Genomic DNA, 18,604 nt, shown 5'->3' on the forward strand with positions numbered 1-18,604 from the left:
ACTGGATGTTTGTATTGTCCTCATCATTCACACCATCTTCACCAGATGTGCAAGTCGCCAAAACGGATTCTAATACAAAGACTTGCACCTGACGACTAGACATTCGCAGATGGGGTCTCCTACCCAATTAAGCCATAATAAAGCAATATGGTCACCTCACTTTCATTTTTTTTTCTTGGTATAGTACACCTGAGGTTGGATAATATCATCTGGAACTTTATTGCAACGTGACACTGTCATTGCAGTCATGTAAGTACTGCAATGCCTTACGCACACTTCGTCTTAAAATCATTCAGTACCATATTCCTATTTTCTTCTTTTTTGCGGTTTCTGTAAAGGATCTTTTGTTCATATTCATATTTCTCCTTCTTGTACTGGTTTTAGAAGGATTAGCTGGCTGTGTGCCGTTTCCAGGGATGCCCGGTCTTTATTCGATCTTCTGGGTGGTTCATTCTGTGCCCAGATGACAGATAAACTTCACCTTCTACATAAGCACCAACAACAGCCCAGGTGGCTTTGCTCAACAAAGAGCTTCCTCCGGACTTCAAAGCCAATCAGAGTCATTGTCCAAGACAGGAGACTCCAGCTATGGTAGGAGGCAGCACCAGTTCCTGTATTGGAGCTGAAGGGGGCACTTGAGGCTACAAATCCTTCACAACCTAGAAGGCTCTGAGTAAGCTGAAGACTAGGGTCGAAAATTGCAAGTACAACCTTGCCCAGTGGGGTTACTTCGATCGAGAACCAGTATGTGACTGTGGGAATGTCCAAATGGACAACCACCTACTGACATGTCGAAAACTCTGCACAAGTGGTACCCAGCTGGATTTGCAGTTGTTGTTGTGGTCTTCAGTCCAAAGACTGGTTTGATGCAGCTCTCAATGCTACTCTATCCTGTGCAAGCCTCTTCATCTCCGAGTAACTACTGCAACCTACATTCTTCTGAATCTGCTTATTGTATTAATCTCTTGGTCTTCCTCTACGATATTTACTCTCCCCTCCAGTACTAACTTGGTGATCCCTTGATGTCTCAGAACGTGTGCTATCAACCGATCCGTTCTTCTAGTCAAGTTGTGGCACAAATTCCTCTTCTACCCAATTCTCTTCAGTACCTCCACATTAGTCACGTGATCTACCCATTTAATCTTCAGCAATCTTCTGTAGCACCACATTTCAAAAGCGTCTATTCTCTTCTCGTCTAAACTGTTTATCGTCCATCTTTCACATCCATACAAGGCTACACTCCATACAAATACTTTCAGAAAAGACTTCCTGACACTTAAATCTATTCTCGATGTTAGCAGATTTCTTCATAAATGCTTTGCTTGCCATCACCAGTCTACATTTTATATCCTCTCTGCTTCGAACTTCCTCAGCAATTTTGCTGCAGAAATAGCAAAACTCATCTACTGCTTTAAGTGTCTCATTTGCTAATCTAATTCCCTCAGAATGACCTGATTTAATTCGACTGCATCCCATTATCCTTGTCTTGCTTTTGTTGATGTTCATTTACAGTTATAGCTAGCTAATGACAAGGCCATCTGTGTAGCTGATTATTGGGCAAAATGTATTTAAACTTTTAAAGTTTATTACAGTTGACTTGTACTATACTTTAATGTATGGTGTCCTGGACATAGAGAGTAAATATATGAATAAATAAACTCTCTGGTTAGAAAAGACACTTTACTGTCAATTAAAAACCGTGACAATATCCTAAAAAAACTAGTCTGTTCGACGGCGCACATATGAGAAATGAAAATTGTTGCTGGTTAACAGTCAGTGCAGTGCTGCTCCACCTATGCAGTGTAACACGTTTGGACCCCCATTGGTACGCTGTCCATAGATTGTTCGAGACGTTGCTTCTCAAACCCGTCCCACTGTTCGACCTTCTGTACTAATCGAGTGTGTGAGAAGGATTCTGTTGACGACCCACTGTAAGTTTCATTATGTCCCAAGAAGGCTCAAACAAGCTCTTGTCAGCAGACACCAAGGCCATCCTATTCAGATGATTCTTACGTCATGGAGGAAGATATTCATAGGGTGGGTGCGAAATTCTCGTGCACTACCGTCTTGAAAGCTCAACCCAATGTTAACTGTAGCAGGGGCCTACATCAATACTGTGTGGTGTAATCTGAGACTTTGGGTCTGAGTGGCCACGTGCTAGGGTAGTCCACCCTGGGTAGCTTTGGGCAGGCCAATGGTGGTGCAGTTGTGATGACCACTGTGTCCAGATGGCGCAGTGGTCAGCACATCAGCCTAGTAAGCACGAGACATGGGTTCGTATCCCTGTCTGGCACAAATTTTCAACCTGCCGCATTGATATAAATCAATCCCCACTGACAGCTAATGTCTCTGATTCCTTCGTGTGCAGACTGAAGAGCTGGACAACAAGTAGGAGGAATCTATGTCCGTACTGTACAGTCAAAAATGATCCTCAGTAGCAAAGATAACCTTCCGCTCATCTGCGCATGAGACTGGCCAAATCATTGTTGACATACCTCACTACTGAATCCGTGAAAATGCATACCTGGGTATGAATTGTTATTGACCGACCATCTCTACACACTTCTGAGACGCTCGTCAGGAGTCAGAGAGATCCTCCATTCGTCTGCTTAGAGAAGCCAGTTTCTTTGATCAGGAATTCCATTACACGTGTTCCCCTGCCCACCTTCTTCACTTACCACGGACTTCTAGACGTCAGTTTGATCATATTGAGAAGGTTCCATACTGTATGAGTCGACTTTCCTATGATGCGGCAGCAGGCAGTTCTGTTGATATCCACTAGCGGTACCTACGATTCACGTACCGAGCGACGTGGCGCGGTGATTAGCATACTGGACTCACATTCGTAAGAACGACACGTCAAATCCCGGTGCGGCCATCCAGACTAAGGTTTTCGGTTATTTTTCTAAACAGCTTAAGGCAAACGCCGGGATCATTCCTTTGAAAGGGCACGGCTAATTTCCTTCACTGTCCTTCCCAAATCCAAGCTTGTGTTCCTTCTCTAACGACCACGTTGCCGATGGGACATTAATCACTATCCTTCTTTCCTTCCTACGATCCATAATTCGTAGGTAACGGTCATGAGCTGATACTGATGTCCGCCAGCAAGCACTGAGACAGATCTTCGTTGTTTTGTGTCTTATAATAGCGGTTGAGTGTTCGAATGACGACATTGCGTTGCACGCTGACAATCCTTTTAGCCGTAAAGTGAGAATATGTCCATGGTGCAAGCTTGAAATGATCTTTAGAGACACGTTGAGGGACACAGCAGCGTACACAAGCAACATTGTTCCGTTCAAGACTGGAGACTCATTGCGCTCTTCTGAAATACGGCTTTACTTTGCCTCTATTACGCAAGTGTCTGGAAGCAGTAATTTCTTATGGACAAATGAATACTTCGGAGGAGGCGAACTACATATAAACCAGGACTGCTTGAAAATGATTATTTTTAATGAAAAGTATAAGAGAACAGAAAAAAATAACGCCAAACCATTTTTCCAGTAAATTTAATTTCTCCTCTCTTCATTCTTCCTCTTTAAAATCAATCCATCGTGAAAGACTTGAAACAATGTCTTCGTTGCACAAGGCTGTGAGCTGATTCCAGGCAAACTTTTTTTTTCCTATCTCGGGTAATAAGAGTGTTAATAACACTTCTTGGTTTTCTATCACAATTTTGCAGTGTAGTTATAGTTCCTACAGTATATAGTATCTTAATCCCTCAAAATATCGGAGAACGAATTCTGCATACATTCCCAATGTAGCGCTACATTAACTACCGGCATGGAAAGAAGTGTCGTTGGTTTCTTTTTCTCTTTTTTCCAAGCATTCCTTCGTTCCACCTCTAATGACATCGCCATCGAGGATAAATTCTAAACTGCTATCTTTCTGGTACTGTTAGTTAATTAATATCTGTTTCAGTTTGGCGACCTTATTACTGATATGAGTTATTATAGTCGTAATGGGGCGATGCAAGTTAATGAAGAATAACATAGAAATTGAAAAGCTCTTTGTCATCTAACATATGGTTCAGTATGGAACAACGTGCTACTGTGTTGGAGTTTCCAGACTCTTTTATTACTCGCTGCTTTGCATATGACCTACACCTAGAAACTACTTCAGGTCATGTTTCATAGATATTATAACTATTACTATGGACCACACTACCTTAACAACGTTTTACTTCCTAGTTTTGTAAATAGCTTAATGTACAGGGGACAAAATGCGCAATACAGTAATGCGCATTGCAGTATATTTCTCAATAATTCCTGAGATTTTTAAAAAAAAGGAAGGAGTTTAGGAGGGGAAGAAAGAGGAAAAGAAGAAAATAGGACGACTCTGGGCTGTGGAATAAATAGAAAGGCAAAGGACTACCTCACTATAATATATGTTAAACAAGTAAAAGTGGAAACTGCAGGCATAAGGCACAGACAATCGAAACCAAGAAATTCGTGTGTAAAGGCTTTCTACAATTTCCCTTATTTGATGTAAAGAAACTTTTCCTTCAAAACGAGCTTATCCATTAATTATGTACTTAGAATCAATTACGATCGCTATCACCTATCAGTAAACGAGCTTACTTTGCGCTGATGTTTTTCGTTCTTAATATGAAAACAATCTCTCCATACACGTAAGAATTGAATCTGTTGGTTACTCTTGAAGTTGTGATCATTTTAACCGTATAGCTGTCAGTTTTATCCATGAGCGGCTACTGGAAACCAGTTGCTCGCAGACTATCGTCATACCAAACATTGCATCAGTATTTGGCAAATAGCTAACGAACTGATGAATAATTCTGCAGGTTAACTTTCAGGCCTAATCTTAAGATGGGACTATGGGTTCTCTTCCCCTGGCAGTGCTGTTTATTATTTCTTACTGAAAAGCTCAACATGGGTTTTGTTTTTTCTAGAGTATTTTCCGTCAACAGTTTTGTACTCCAGACATCTACTGTTCAAAAACTGTCCTAAATCATAGGCGATCGTTAACTATTAGTTGCCTTAAATAACACTGAAAGTAGAGGATATACCACCGGTGTTAATGAGAACATTATCGACGGCTTCAAACTCCATGCAGTATCTCTAATTTTAACAGGTGGCCTGGTGAGTAATTTGCCTAAGACATCTAGGTAAAACATGAACCTCTTTTTTTTCAGGCATCATTTTGTCACCATGACCGAAAATAGTTAAGTGTAGTTACTTTATTTTGCAGGATTATTTATTGTTTGAGAACTATTCACACAGTACAGTTTTGTTTTAGTTGTCTTTGTATGTTGCGTATTAAATTTTAAGCAGCTGCTTCAGACTGTCGAGACTACTTTGTATCCTGAAGGTAAAAAGTTTGTGTCCTTAAAGATAAATATTGAGTGAACTTTCCTGCTGCTTAAAATTATAGAGTTGTTTCATGACAGGGTCCATTACTAAGTTGTTGTAGTAAGGATCACTCTCTGTCACTTGTAATGAAAATATTGGCTCTGGCTGTTGAGTTTCAAATCGAAATCTGTAATTCAGACATGGTTTCAAATAACTGGGATCAACAATTTTTCTGGACAATGTATATTAAATGCAGAGGATATGGAGCTTAATAACCAGGATACTGTCATCAAAGAAATGCAAAATTAGAACGAGTTCTTTATTTTACTGCAACATCAAGAACATATATTGACTAGTACAGCACTGGTATAATTAATTCATAGACAAATCTTCAAAAAATCATACTTATGCAAAACAAAATGAAGTATTTTGAAATGTACATCACAAAACCTTAAGGAAAATAGGAATGGTGTCCAAGTCTTTTCGAATTTAACTTATACTATATAAGGATGTAACTAAAATAAAAGCGAAAGTTTGTTTCCAAGAAAAAGGAAAAATCATTATAGAGATAAGTAATTTTTGAGTAGTTGCAACATCTAAACATCAAATTGAAGCGCATTCCTTATACAACATCGATTCAAACATCAACGACATAACAGTTTAATACACATATTTGAGAGACTGAGAGTGTAAGTGATACAAGTACTTGCTGAAGCAAACTGATATCGAAAATTAAATGGATGTTTATAAGTTATGTTGGTTATTATCGAAACATCAGATTTATTTCCCTAACAGTCATTGAACTTCTTTTACTCTCAATGAGAGGTCCCCAACAGTGTAATCGACTTTTTGCAATCATCTGTACAGTGATGGAGAGCAATGTTCCAGATATTACATTGTGCACTAATTCACCCTGACAGGCCCTGGTTTGCGAGTAGTTGATGAAAGAAAATTTCAGAAATTTGCGTGATGCTTTACAACTTTAGACAGATAATGTTTTATAGACTAGTTGCATAATGTAACAGTTAAGGTGAGTTCCTAACCTCCAAAAGGTTGTGGGTTCGAATATTGTCCAGTGTTTTGAAATAATTTATTTTTAAATCTTAATCAAAATTAGTTTGATAATTATTTTTATTCAGTTAATTAGTTTAAATGTAACTTTTTATTTATACTTCTCTGTCACATTATTTTAATCACTGTATTAGCTTTGTCAATTGTTCTGGTTTTTCTTCCTTTCATTCTTTTCCAGGTGCAGTCTTTGTGCATATGAATTTATTATTTTTATTTATGTACATAATATTTAAATATTTTCAAATGATTATCTGATGGTTAAGAAAAAAGGAATAATATATGTATACTGACAGCTCCATAGTGTAAAAAATGAAGTGTTTGCTACAAGATGTATATTTATTTAGATGACAATCTCCATACAAACGTTTAAAAAGAATTCTAGTAGCGATATGGACAAAATAGCACAGATGAAAATTTGAATGAAAGAAGTGACTACAAGTAAAACGAAACTGGAACAAATAAGGAAAATAAATGAATGCTATAACATAGACAAAAATACAGAATGACAAAATAGAAGAAATTAAATCTAAGATAATACAGAAAAGTAATTAAAATCACATAAAAAAGATGCCAATTGGAAAGAGAACGATAGAAATAAAAATTAAAACAACTGATAAAGTTAATACAGTGATTAAAATGATCTGATGTAGAAATATAAACAGAAAAGTTACATTTAAACCAATTAATTGAATAATAACATCATCCAAAGTCATTTTAATAAAGATTTAAAAATAAATATTTCAAAGCACTAGACTAGATTTGAACCCACAACCTTTTCCTTGTGAGGATTGGACATTCACTATCATACCACACAACTCATCTCTGTAAACCTACTTTTTTAAAGCTGTAGTGCATCATGTGAAATTCCACAATACTTTTTTGTCGATTTCTCACAAAGAAGGACCCACCAGGGTGAATGACTAGTCGGTGTGATATCTCGAACCATAACCTACACCATCGTAAAAATATGTTAAAAAAGTCGATCCCACTGCTAGGGACCTCTCAGTGTTACTTAACAAATGAGTCTTTAGTTCATTTTTTGTTGTTGTGAAATGTCACTTGTACTACGTCTACTCTCAGCTCCTCATTATGTTAGCTACAATAGAATATTATGTTATTTTTTACATAATAAGTCCACATTTTAATGTATATCATATTAGTACACACATTTTAACACTTATACATGGGTTATCATGAACGCTCAACACTGTTATATTATGATGTAAACATTTGAAATGCCTAAAAATATTCTTGTAAGTACTGGTGAGTGTTAACTTCATCGATATGTGACTACAGAGAGTTATATTTGTGCTTTCTTGAGAACTGAATGACAACAAGTGATGGTATAGTAAGATATGATGTCGCTCTTCACAATCCAAGGAAATTACAATTAGATTTAAGAAGTTAAAATCATTTCATAAGTATATTGTTTCGATCTTTACAGGGTTATTTACAGCAGTATGGAACTAAACCTAGAGTCAGCAAAATATATCACTTTTCTCTCCAACAAATAACCAGTCTTGTCATCATCTTTGCTTCTCTAACAGTCTGAATTGGACATTTCTGGAATGTGCATTTATAGTATAATGTTGTACAAGAAAGAAAGTGGTTCCAACAAGGATTAAGACAGCTGTTCATTGTGATATAATGTTTTTCATGCCATTCTAGAGCACAATAATTCGGATTTGTATATTTCAAAATTACATATTTCTATTTACATACATTCATATACACAATTACATGAACAATATAATTATGATGAATTATGACAAGGTAAAAAATAAAATTATATTAGGAATTTTACACATCACAGCATGATTACATTTTCTTAAAGCATTTATGGGAAGATCAACTTATAACTGACACTCAAATATACTTATTTCAATCTGTAATATTTGTACACATGACTCCTTTGAGAAAATCCATTACTCTTTGGATCTGCATACACTTTCAACTGTATTCTATCAATCATAATGTGGTCATTTACTATTCACAAGCCATGAAAACAGATCCTTTTTGATCAGGATTTCTTTTCTTTTTCAATAACACACAATACTATAACATCAAGTTAGATGAAATCACAAACACAGCTTCAGAAAAACAGACATTACTATGATATCTGGACTCCTAGGAGAACAGACATAACTACATCAAACAAATTAAGCATCTGACAAACAATTTGTCTTTCATATGACACTACAGTTGAGCAATCAAAGCCATTTTACACCGAAATTTGATATTATGCAATGCACCACTTATTATTATTACACTTATCTTCATAGCTATCTAATAAATAAGACAACAGCAAGTTAATTCCACTAGTAATTGGCAGCACTATGTGTAATGAAAATGTGTTATGCATAATAAATATTTCTACTTTAACAGAGAGAAAAGGAACATAAATTTCTCAAGCAAGAATACACATACATGTTCACTGTTTGACAGTATGACTTGCAAAGATAATCAATACTGATTACTTACACTGAATAAACTGTGTGACAACATATTACTATTGTCATTTTACATATTAACATAGTTCATCCATAATAACTAAATAAATTGGCAAAAAAACATGTTAAACTCTAAGTAATTGCACATCACACAAATAAATAAGTATACGTTTAATGATCTGCAACTGATGGCTTAGTCTCATTTTGAACGTGTCTGATTTTTACTCAGTGAAGGAACAAATTCTTCACAACTCCTATCTGAATGAATTAGTTCACAGCCAATACCGGATATGGCCACTGTGTCTCATAACTGGAGTTCAGGATTTGACAGACCTATCCACCCAGTGCAGAGTACTTCAGAAACATTCTTTATCTAAAAAAATGTCTGTGAAATCTTATGGAACTTAACTGCTATTCTTTATCTAATAAGCATAATTTTACATCAGTGTCATAAATAATAATCTGTTACTAACTAAAAACTCATCCCGTGAGGTGTACACATACAGACAAAAATTGTGTAATATATTTTTAAGGCTCCTGAAGCTAATGTACAAAAAAAGCATTACTTTTCAAAATAAGACAAAAGCTGATACAAAGGGCAAAAAGAATGTTTATCAAATAAATTGTTCCATATGTACAATACTGTGCAGTCTGTACAGACTTGCGACAGTACATGTTACTTCATAGCAAAATCTTTCTTGCTTCGTAATTGTTGTTTTGCCTTTTTATATATAATTTTATATCTTTCTGTAAAAAGTCACGAACGAAAAACATACAGGTAGGTTTAGGTATTAAATTTGTGACAGAGGTACATATTTGTGCTATCTCCAGAACATAACAGCTTGTGTGAACGGAAAATGAGGAATCAACGATTCTGGGATATAATACATTGAGGGGAATCTATGACTAGGGTTTCTATTACTAAATTGCCTCTATGGTCTTGTTTGTTATAAAGCGAAAATCATGCCTATCAACAACAATTTTGAACGATTTGTATAGATATATATGTATGTATGAATATACATTAATACATATGATGAAAAAAAACAGATGTATTAGCGCTTGCATGCTTCATTAAAATTTCGTTTTAACTTAGACACATTGCTTCGAATATCTCACCTCACTGAGAGAAGTGGTGGCAAATCTCGTTCTCACACATTCCCCCCATTTCCTGAAACATCAATTTAAAAACTTTTCCGTTCGTGGTTTATTCTTTTTCTTAGAATTACTATCTCAGTGAAATTTCACGTGACACACTCATACAGAACTTCCGCTGAATGTAGGTATCTTTGATATATATAGGATATTCTTTTCATCTGAGGAGAATATGTAAAAGAACGTGTCGTTTACGCAGACTTTTTGTTCCACTGTTCCACCATCATATTAATATTGACACTTCTCGTTGTAATATATCAAGACCTCACCGTCATCATTTTTTTTAGAATTCCTACACTCTTACAGCATTTCACACAACGCACTCATACAGGACTTCCGCCAAGTGGAGATGTTTTTGAGAGCGGAATATGTACAATAACGTATCGACTGCACAGTCTTTTTATTTCATTGTTCCATTGACACATTAATACCGAATCTTCTAGTTGTGTTCTATTATGACCTTATGGTCTTCATTTCTTTCTTATAATTATGACACTCACTCATACAGTACATACAACAGACTCATACAGAACTTACACCAATAGCGTTATCTTTGGGATACATATAACATTCTTTTCATTTGAGGATAATATGTACAATAACGTGTCACTTATGTGGTCTTCTTTCGTCATCGCTCCACAGACACATTCATAATGACACTTCTCACTACAGTCCGTTAAGAGCTCATGGTCTTAATTTTTTTCTTAGAATTACTACATTTTACGACATTTCACAAAACACACTCATACACAACTTCCGTTGAGCACATATACCTCTGCGATATGTAGAATGTTCTTTTCATTCGAGGGATGTATGTACCACAATATGTCGAATGCGCAGTCTTTTGTTTCCTCGTTCAACTGGCACATTAATACTGACACGTCTCGTTTCAGTCTATTCAGACCTCGCGGTTTCATATTTTCTTAGAATTGCTACACTCATACGACATTTTACACAATGCACTCCTACACAACTTTCACCACATGCAGTTACCTATAGGAAACGTAGAAGGTTGTTTTCATTTGAGAGTAATATGTACAATAATGTGTCGATTATTTCATCTTTTCGCTTCATTGTTCCATTGAAACATTCATGCTGAAACTTGTCAGTACAGTCTATTAAGACCTCAAGATCTTCATTTTTTTCTTAGAATTACCACACTCATCCGACGTTTCACACAACGCACTCGCACAGGATTTGTGTAAAACGAGGTTATCTTCGATATACGTAGAATGTTCTTTTCATTTGAGGGGAATATTTACAATAATGTGTCGATAACGCAATCTCTTTATTTCATTTTTCCAGTGACTCATTCATACTGACACTTGTTCATACCGTGTGTTGAGAGCTCACGGTCTTCATTATTTTCGTAGAATTGCTACATTCATACGACATTTTACACAATGCACTCCTACACATCTTACACCACATGCAGTTATCTGTGGGAAACGTAGAACGTTGTTTTGGCTTGAGGGAATATGTACAATAATGTGTCGATTATGTCATCTTTTCGTTTCATTGTTCCACAGAAACATTCATGCTGAAACTTGTCAGTACAGTCTATTAAGACCTCACGTTCTTCATTTTTTTCTTAGAATTACTACACTCATCCGACGTTTCACACAACGCACTCACACAGGACTTGCGTAAAACGAGGTTATCTTCGATATACGTAGAATGTTCTTTTCATTTGAGGGGAATATTTACAATAATGTGTCGATAACGCAATCTCTTTGTTTCATTTCTCCAGTGACTCATTCATACTGACACTTGTTCATACCGTGTATTGAGAGCTCACGGTCTTCATTATTTTCGTAGAATTGCTACACTCATACGACATTTTACATAATGCACTCCTACACAACTTACACCACATACAGTTACCTATGGGAAACATAGAATGATGTTCTCAATTGAGAAGAATATGTACAACAATGTGTCGATTATGTCATCTTTTCGTTTCATTTTTCCATTGAAACATTCATGCTGAACCTTGTCAGTGCTGTCTATTAAGACCTCACTTTCTTCATTTTTTTTCTTAGAATTACTGCACTCATCCGACGTTTCACACAACGCACTCACACAGTACTTGTGTAAAACGAGGTTATCTTCAACATACGTAGAATGTTCTTTTCATTTGAGGGGAATATGTACAATAATGTAGATTACGTAATAATAGGTTTGTTTATAAATAACTCATCTGCCACCAGTCACGAATTTTCTTTATTTTATTTTTCGCACGACGCGTTTCGGGAAATGATTACCTTTTTCAGGTGCGTTTTTTGTGTTTGTTATGTCATTCCTATGTGATGTTGCCAGTATGTGAGATTCTGCTTCATTTCGTTGACTTTACTACAATACGTAAGAAATCACGCGATTTTTAGTTGGTTGTCGATCTTTTTGTGAAGTTAGTGGCGAAATTTAGAAGAATCTATACTTACAGTCTCCTTATGGTCCATTTATGCAGAGTCTCACACACACTAAATTTCACACACAACTTGTTGTATACTTTTAAACATCTAAAACGTTTTACATAAACAAAGCAGTTACACAGATGTTCCTACATGTAGAAACAACTGTTGTTTATGTAAAATGTTTTCCATGTTTAAAAGTGTTCAACAAGTTGTGTGTGATGTTTAGTGTGTGTGAGACTCTCCACAAATGTACCATAAGGAAACTGTAAGTACAAAATCTTCTAAATTTCGCCACTAACTTCACAAAAAGATTGACAACCAACTAAACATCGTGTATTTTCTTATACATTGCAGTAAAGTCAACGAAATGAAGCAGAATCTCACACACTGGCAACATCACATAGGAATGACATAACAAACACAAAAAACGCACTTGAAAATGGGAATCATTTCCCGAAACGCGTCGTGCGAAAAATAAACTAAAGAAAAATCGTGACTGGTAACAGATTAGTTATTTATAAACAAACCTTTTGTTTTCGAAGTCAGACGATTACGTAATCTTTTAGTTTCATTGTTCCACTGATGCATGATTATTGACGATTCGTATAGCACTATATACACTCAAAAAAATCAAACAACTGTCAACGAGCCGTTATGCAGTGCCGTTTCTGTCCTCTGGCATAAAGCTATCTGTGAAGAGCTGCTCAGAGAAGACAGCTGGCATCTGGCTCTCTGGGTTGTAAACACAGCGCATCAGGATAGCCTGCAACATAGAAAAGCAATACCAAGAGTTAGTTCCAGTTGTTCAATCATAAACTGGTGGTAGTTAAACATTGTATAGACACAGTTGTACCATATGTTTTTGTGTTTATCGGTGGGTCACTATTAAGACTTGTTAACTGCTCTTCTATAGCAAGACGAGTGTGCAGCTCTACTGCATATGATTCTACTATGTTAACTGTATCTCACGATGTGGGTAACTAATCTGAATATGCATGTACACTGAGCAAGCAGTGAGGTTTGCTGATGACATAGAGTCTTTGAAAAGAAGTTGAACGGAATGGATAGTGTCTTGAAAAGAGATTATAAGATGACCACCAACAAAAATAAGTAAACAGTCATGGGATGTGGTCGAATTAGCTTAGGAAATGGGAAACTAAACTCAGTAGATGATTTTTCCTATTTTGAAAGTAAAATGACTGTTGAAGGCATAAATAAATAAGTATTTAAATGCAGACTGGTAATAGTAAGAAAAGGGTTTCTGAAAAAAATGTTAGTATCGAAAATTTTTTAGGTGTTAACAAGACTTTTCTGACTATATTTGTCTAGAGTGTAGCCCTGTAAGAAAATGAAATACGGACTATAAACAGTTCAGACAAGACGGGAATAGCACCTTTTGAAATGTGGTGCTGCAGAAGAATTTGAATATCAGATGGTTAGATCGGTACTGTACTGAAATAAGTAGAGAAGTAGTTTTCAGGACACGTTAGAAGGGCTCTGTTCGAAGAACACATCCTGAGACATAAAGGAATCGGATATTTGGTGAGGGAGGGAGCAGTGGTGGCGAGGGGATGAAACTCTAAACGTTTAATAATAGTAAGCAAGTTCTGGATTTAGGTTACAGTGGTTGTACAGAGATTAAGACAACATATGTATTATGTTACGTGAGAACATATGAAGCTATTCTGAATAACGTGATTATGCTGAATGTAATATCGCAGTCCACGAACAGCCAGGCTTTCTCCTCCAAAAATATTCTTTGAAATGCTCAAAACAATAATCCATAATTATTCTGATAGTTAAATAGCGAAATTATGTATTCATCAACCTGTGCAGCCATTTCATAACGGGTTCCGATGAAACGGCCGAAGTCAGACACTATCAGAAAGGTATTAATGAAATTTCAAAAATATTAATTCATACAGAAGAAGCTTGTTTTTTTCGTGTAATTTCGAAACTGTTTACGTAGGAAACCTTTACGATTAATGCACATTGCTTATAATTATTTAACTACCGTAAGCTTTAATTAAATTTTGAAGGATAGCTGGTGGTATACATCACTTAATGTGACTTCGTTAGCCACAGTTGGATATCACTATTGACATTCGTCATCAGAATCTACCCCATTGTTAATATGCCATTCATAAAGTATGGGAGAGACGTCAGCTGTCGTTGTGAAATTTACATTATATTTCATCTACGCTACTGACCGACATCATCAGGTGCAGCGAATAGGACCGCGCCTACTCCTCATCACCTATTTCGTCCAAATTTATAGCAGAGGTTTGTCACAAATGAAAATGACAGAAGTGGGAGCTACAGATGGCCAAGCGTTTAGGAAAAAAAAATAGTTCTTTGCGGAGGTCGGGTGGGACATGAGCCCTTTATGTGTGTCATTTCCTGGCAGCTGTTGGTGCGATGAAAAGTGTGTAGAGCGGTGATCCGAGGTTCTTGTGTTCGAGTCCTTATGGGGAAACTTTTTATTGGCAGTTAATGCATTACTTCCACTGCAAACCTATATAATGCACAATATATTTTATTTTTTACTATTTTCATAAAAGGTGAAGCAAAGGTAAATTTGGGATTTCCAAATAAATTTCCAGAAAGGGATTGTGAACCTGAAAGGAGAACTTATTACATAAAATGAGATACTTTCATTATTTTACAGTTGATGGTTTACAGTAATGCGGTAATATTCATCGTAAAAACTGGGAAAGCAGTAGTTCTCACCACATCTTGTACACATTAAAACAGACGCATTTTTAGAGTTACATGGTTGTTTTAACGTTACCATAGAAAAAAACCTGGTTTACATTCATGAAACGTTCTCCCTCATCTCACAGTTTGGCAGCAGACCACACGTTAAGTATCACTTCAGCTAACATTGGCGAGAACATCTGGTGATATACAATGAAATATATCTTGATACTGTCTTCAAGGAATGCGATTTCTTATTTTTTTCCCTCGAGGAGATAAGAGAAGTTTTGAAGCTTCTTGATCAAATTCTTGGACGTCGCAGGGTTTCACAAAGGGAATGTACTTGGGTAAGAAACACTTTAATACTGCACAATGGCAGTCCTTCTTCATCTTGAAAAATCTCGTCTTATAACTGTGATTTCGTTTGTCCTCCTCAAGAGTCAATTAACAGAAGAAATTTGTTCTCTGTTTTATCACATCAAATACAATATACTGAGCATTACCTCAGTTTATCTAAAGTGTAAGCATCGTAAAAATTGAAAAAGTAGTACCCGCAAAGGAACTCGATCCCACAACCTTCAAATTACCCTTCTGTACCTTTTCCGCTGCACCAAGCGCTGCCTGGAAACAACGCTGAGATAAATGGCTGCCTGGTAGAATTTTGCATAGAGAGTAAATTAAGCATCGCTAACACTTGGTTTAAGAATCATGTAGGAAGGTTGTCTCTGTGGATTGATTATATAGTGGTTAAGACAGATATTCTGGAACCATATTTTAAATTGTAAGACATTTTCAGGGGCAGATGTGGACTCCGACCACAATTTATATACAGTTACAAAAACATGAAAATGAAGCTCCTCAATACTACAGCTAACTTACGCTTCAACAAGGAATGCAAACAACTAAACATCACTCCCAGATACATCAAGATTAATACTGGCAACAGCACCTCTACATCGGGCCGAAAATCAAAACAAAAAACTGAAAAATACTTGCTGGAATCTGAAATCAAGCTTCTTCACAAAAATAAAGATCTGCTCAACAGGAAACTTATAAACATACACCTAGAATTAGCTAATTACTTCGACAACTATGCCCTGTTAATAATTATGCACTCATGCTCATAAATTAAGGATAATACTGATACATGGTGAAACAACGCTCTGGTGGGCGGTTTGCGGGTTTAAATCACCTCGGGGTATGGCCATGCGGTGCATTTGACCTGCGGTCGTGGCACGGTGGCGCTGGCAGCAGTCCACACGCAGAGGTGTGTTGGTGCATGTCAGAGTATGGTGCAGCGAGTAAGTGTGCAGACATTTTCCGACAAGCTAATGGTGACTGTGTGTTGAAAATGGCTCAAAGAACACATATTGATGACGTTATGAGGGGTAGAATATTAGGGCGACTGGAGGCTAGTCAAACACAGTAGGTCGTAGCCCAGGCCATCAGTGTGCCACAAAGTGTGATCTCAAGATTATGGCAACGATTCCAACAGACAGGAAATGTATCCAGGCGCTACAGTAAGGGACGTCCATAGTGTACAACACCACAGAAAGACCGATATTTCACCACCAGTGCCCGCATACGGCCACGGAATACTGCAGGAAGCCTTGTTCAGGACCTTACCGCAGCCACTGGAACAGTTGTCTCCAGACACACAGTCTACAGACGACTGAACAGACATCGTTTATTCGCCCGGAGACCTGTAAGGTGTATTCCACTGACCCCTGGCCATAGGAGAGCCCGTAAAGCCTGGTGTCAAGAACACAGTACATGGTCATTGGAACAGTGGTCCCAGGTTATGTTCACGGACGAGTCCATGTATAGTCTGAACAGTGATTCTCGCCGAGTTTTCATCTGGTGTGAACCAGAAACCAGATACCAACCCCTTAATGTCCTTGAAAGTGACCTATATGGAGGTCGTGCTTTGATGGTATGGGGTGGGATTATGATTGGTGCACATACACCCCTGCACGTCTTTGACAGAGGAACTGTAACAGGTCAAGTGTATCGGGACGGCATTTTGCACTAGTATGTCCGCCTTTTCAGGGGTGCAGTGGGTCCCACCTTCCTCGTGATGGATGGTAACGCACGGCCCCACTGAGATGCCATCGTGGAGGAGTACCTTGAAACAGAAGATATCAGTCGAATATAGTGGCCTGCCTGTTCTCCAGACCTAAACCCCATCGAGCACGTCTGGGATGCTCTCGGTCGACGTATCGCTGCACGTCTTCGAACCCCTAAGACCTTCAGGAGCTCCGACAGGCACTGGTGCAAGAATGGGAGGCTATACCCCAGCAGCTGCTCGACCACCTGATCCAGAGTATGCCAACCCGTTGTGCTGCCTGTGTACGTGTGCATGGTGATCATATCCCATATTGATGTCGGGGTACATGCGCAGGAAACAGTGGTGTTTCGTAGCACATGTGTTTCATGACGGTTTTCTCAACTTATCACCAATACCGTGGACTTGCCAGTTTTGTGTAGTGCCACGTTGTGTGGCACCTCATCCTGCGATTATCCTTAATTTATGAGCATGACTGTACAACACCTGTCAAACGAAGAATCAAAACTTCCGCTCACGCGCCAAGGCTGTCAATCATAATATGTGGATCCGTCGACCTCCCCGGCGTCCTCTGCCTGGAGCCGTCTGCCGATATATACATCAAGGCTGGCGTGTGCCCATCCACGTCGTTGCCATCTGAATATCTGTGTCGCCACTGAAGCGTCATCCCTTGTGCAATCAATAGTCCCCTTTGTGGTCGCTGTGATTTTAACATGGCCGGCACTGGATCCAGTGCTGTGATAAGTTGGTATCCTGTATCTCTGTTCAGCAGATCTGTCGAGCTGCGAATTTCCACCGCTTCTTTAATAACACTGTCCCAGTGCGAAGACGCCAACGAGAGAAATTTGATATTTTTGCAGTCTCTTAGATATCCTCCGACCAGCTTCTCTCGATCCACCGATCAATGTGACACCTATTTCTCCATTATTGTACCACGTCGCCAATTGTTTCATAGAACTCAGCCACGTTCGGGCTGATCTTCCAGTCACCCGTCCTCCCAGTACTAAAGATTATTATCGTTTGTTTATGCTGTCCAACCCTTGCGACCCCATGGTGCTACAGCATCCTGACATTAACTGGCGAACGGTTTAGGGGCGTGCATGCACCCTTTTTACCGTCGTCTGTGTCTGCACTCTGGTACGTTTTAGTGTATGGAAAATTCCCGACTAATAGTCGACTTTATCGCATGGGTCTGGCCGCCTCCCCACTCTGCCCTGACTGTCAGCTCGAAGACACCGACGAGCACCGTCTTACGTGCCACCTAAAACGAAACGTATGGGTCCTCATCCAACGAATCATGGGCTTTCACCTCCGTGCCCCGCCAACGACGGTAACCCCGGATTTCCTGTTGTTGCCACAGACATTTCACTACGCTCTTGCTAAGCACCATACCCTAATCTGGTTTCGAGGACAGGCTTTAGAATACCTCTTTCAGAGTGGTTCCGC

This window comes from Schistocerca americana, chromosome X, assembly GCF_021461395.2.
Source record: "Schistocerca americana isolate TAMUIC-IGC-003095 chromosome X, iqSchAmer2.1, whole genome shotgun sequence".
NCBI classification, from domain to species: Eukaryota; Metazoa; Arthropoda; class Insecta; order Orthoptera; family Acrididae; genus Schistocerca; species Schistocerca americana.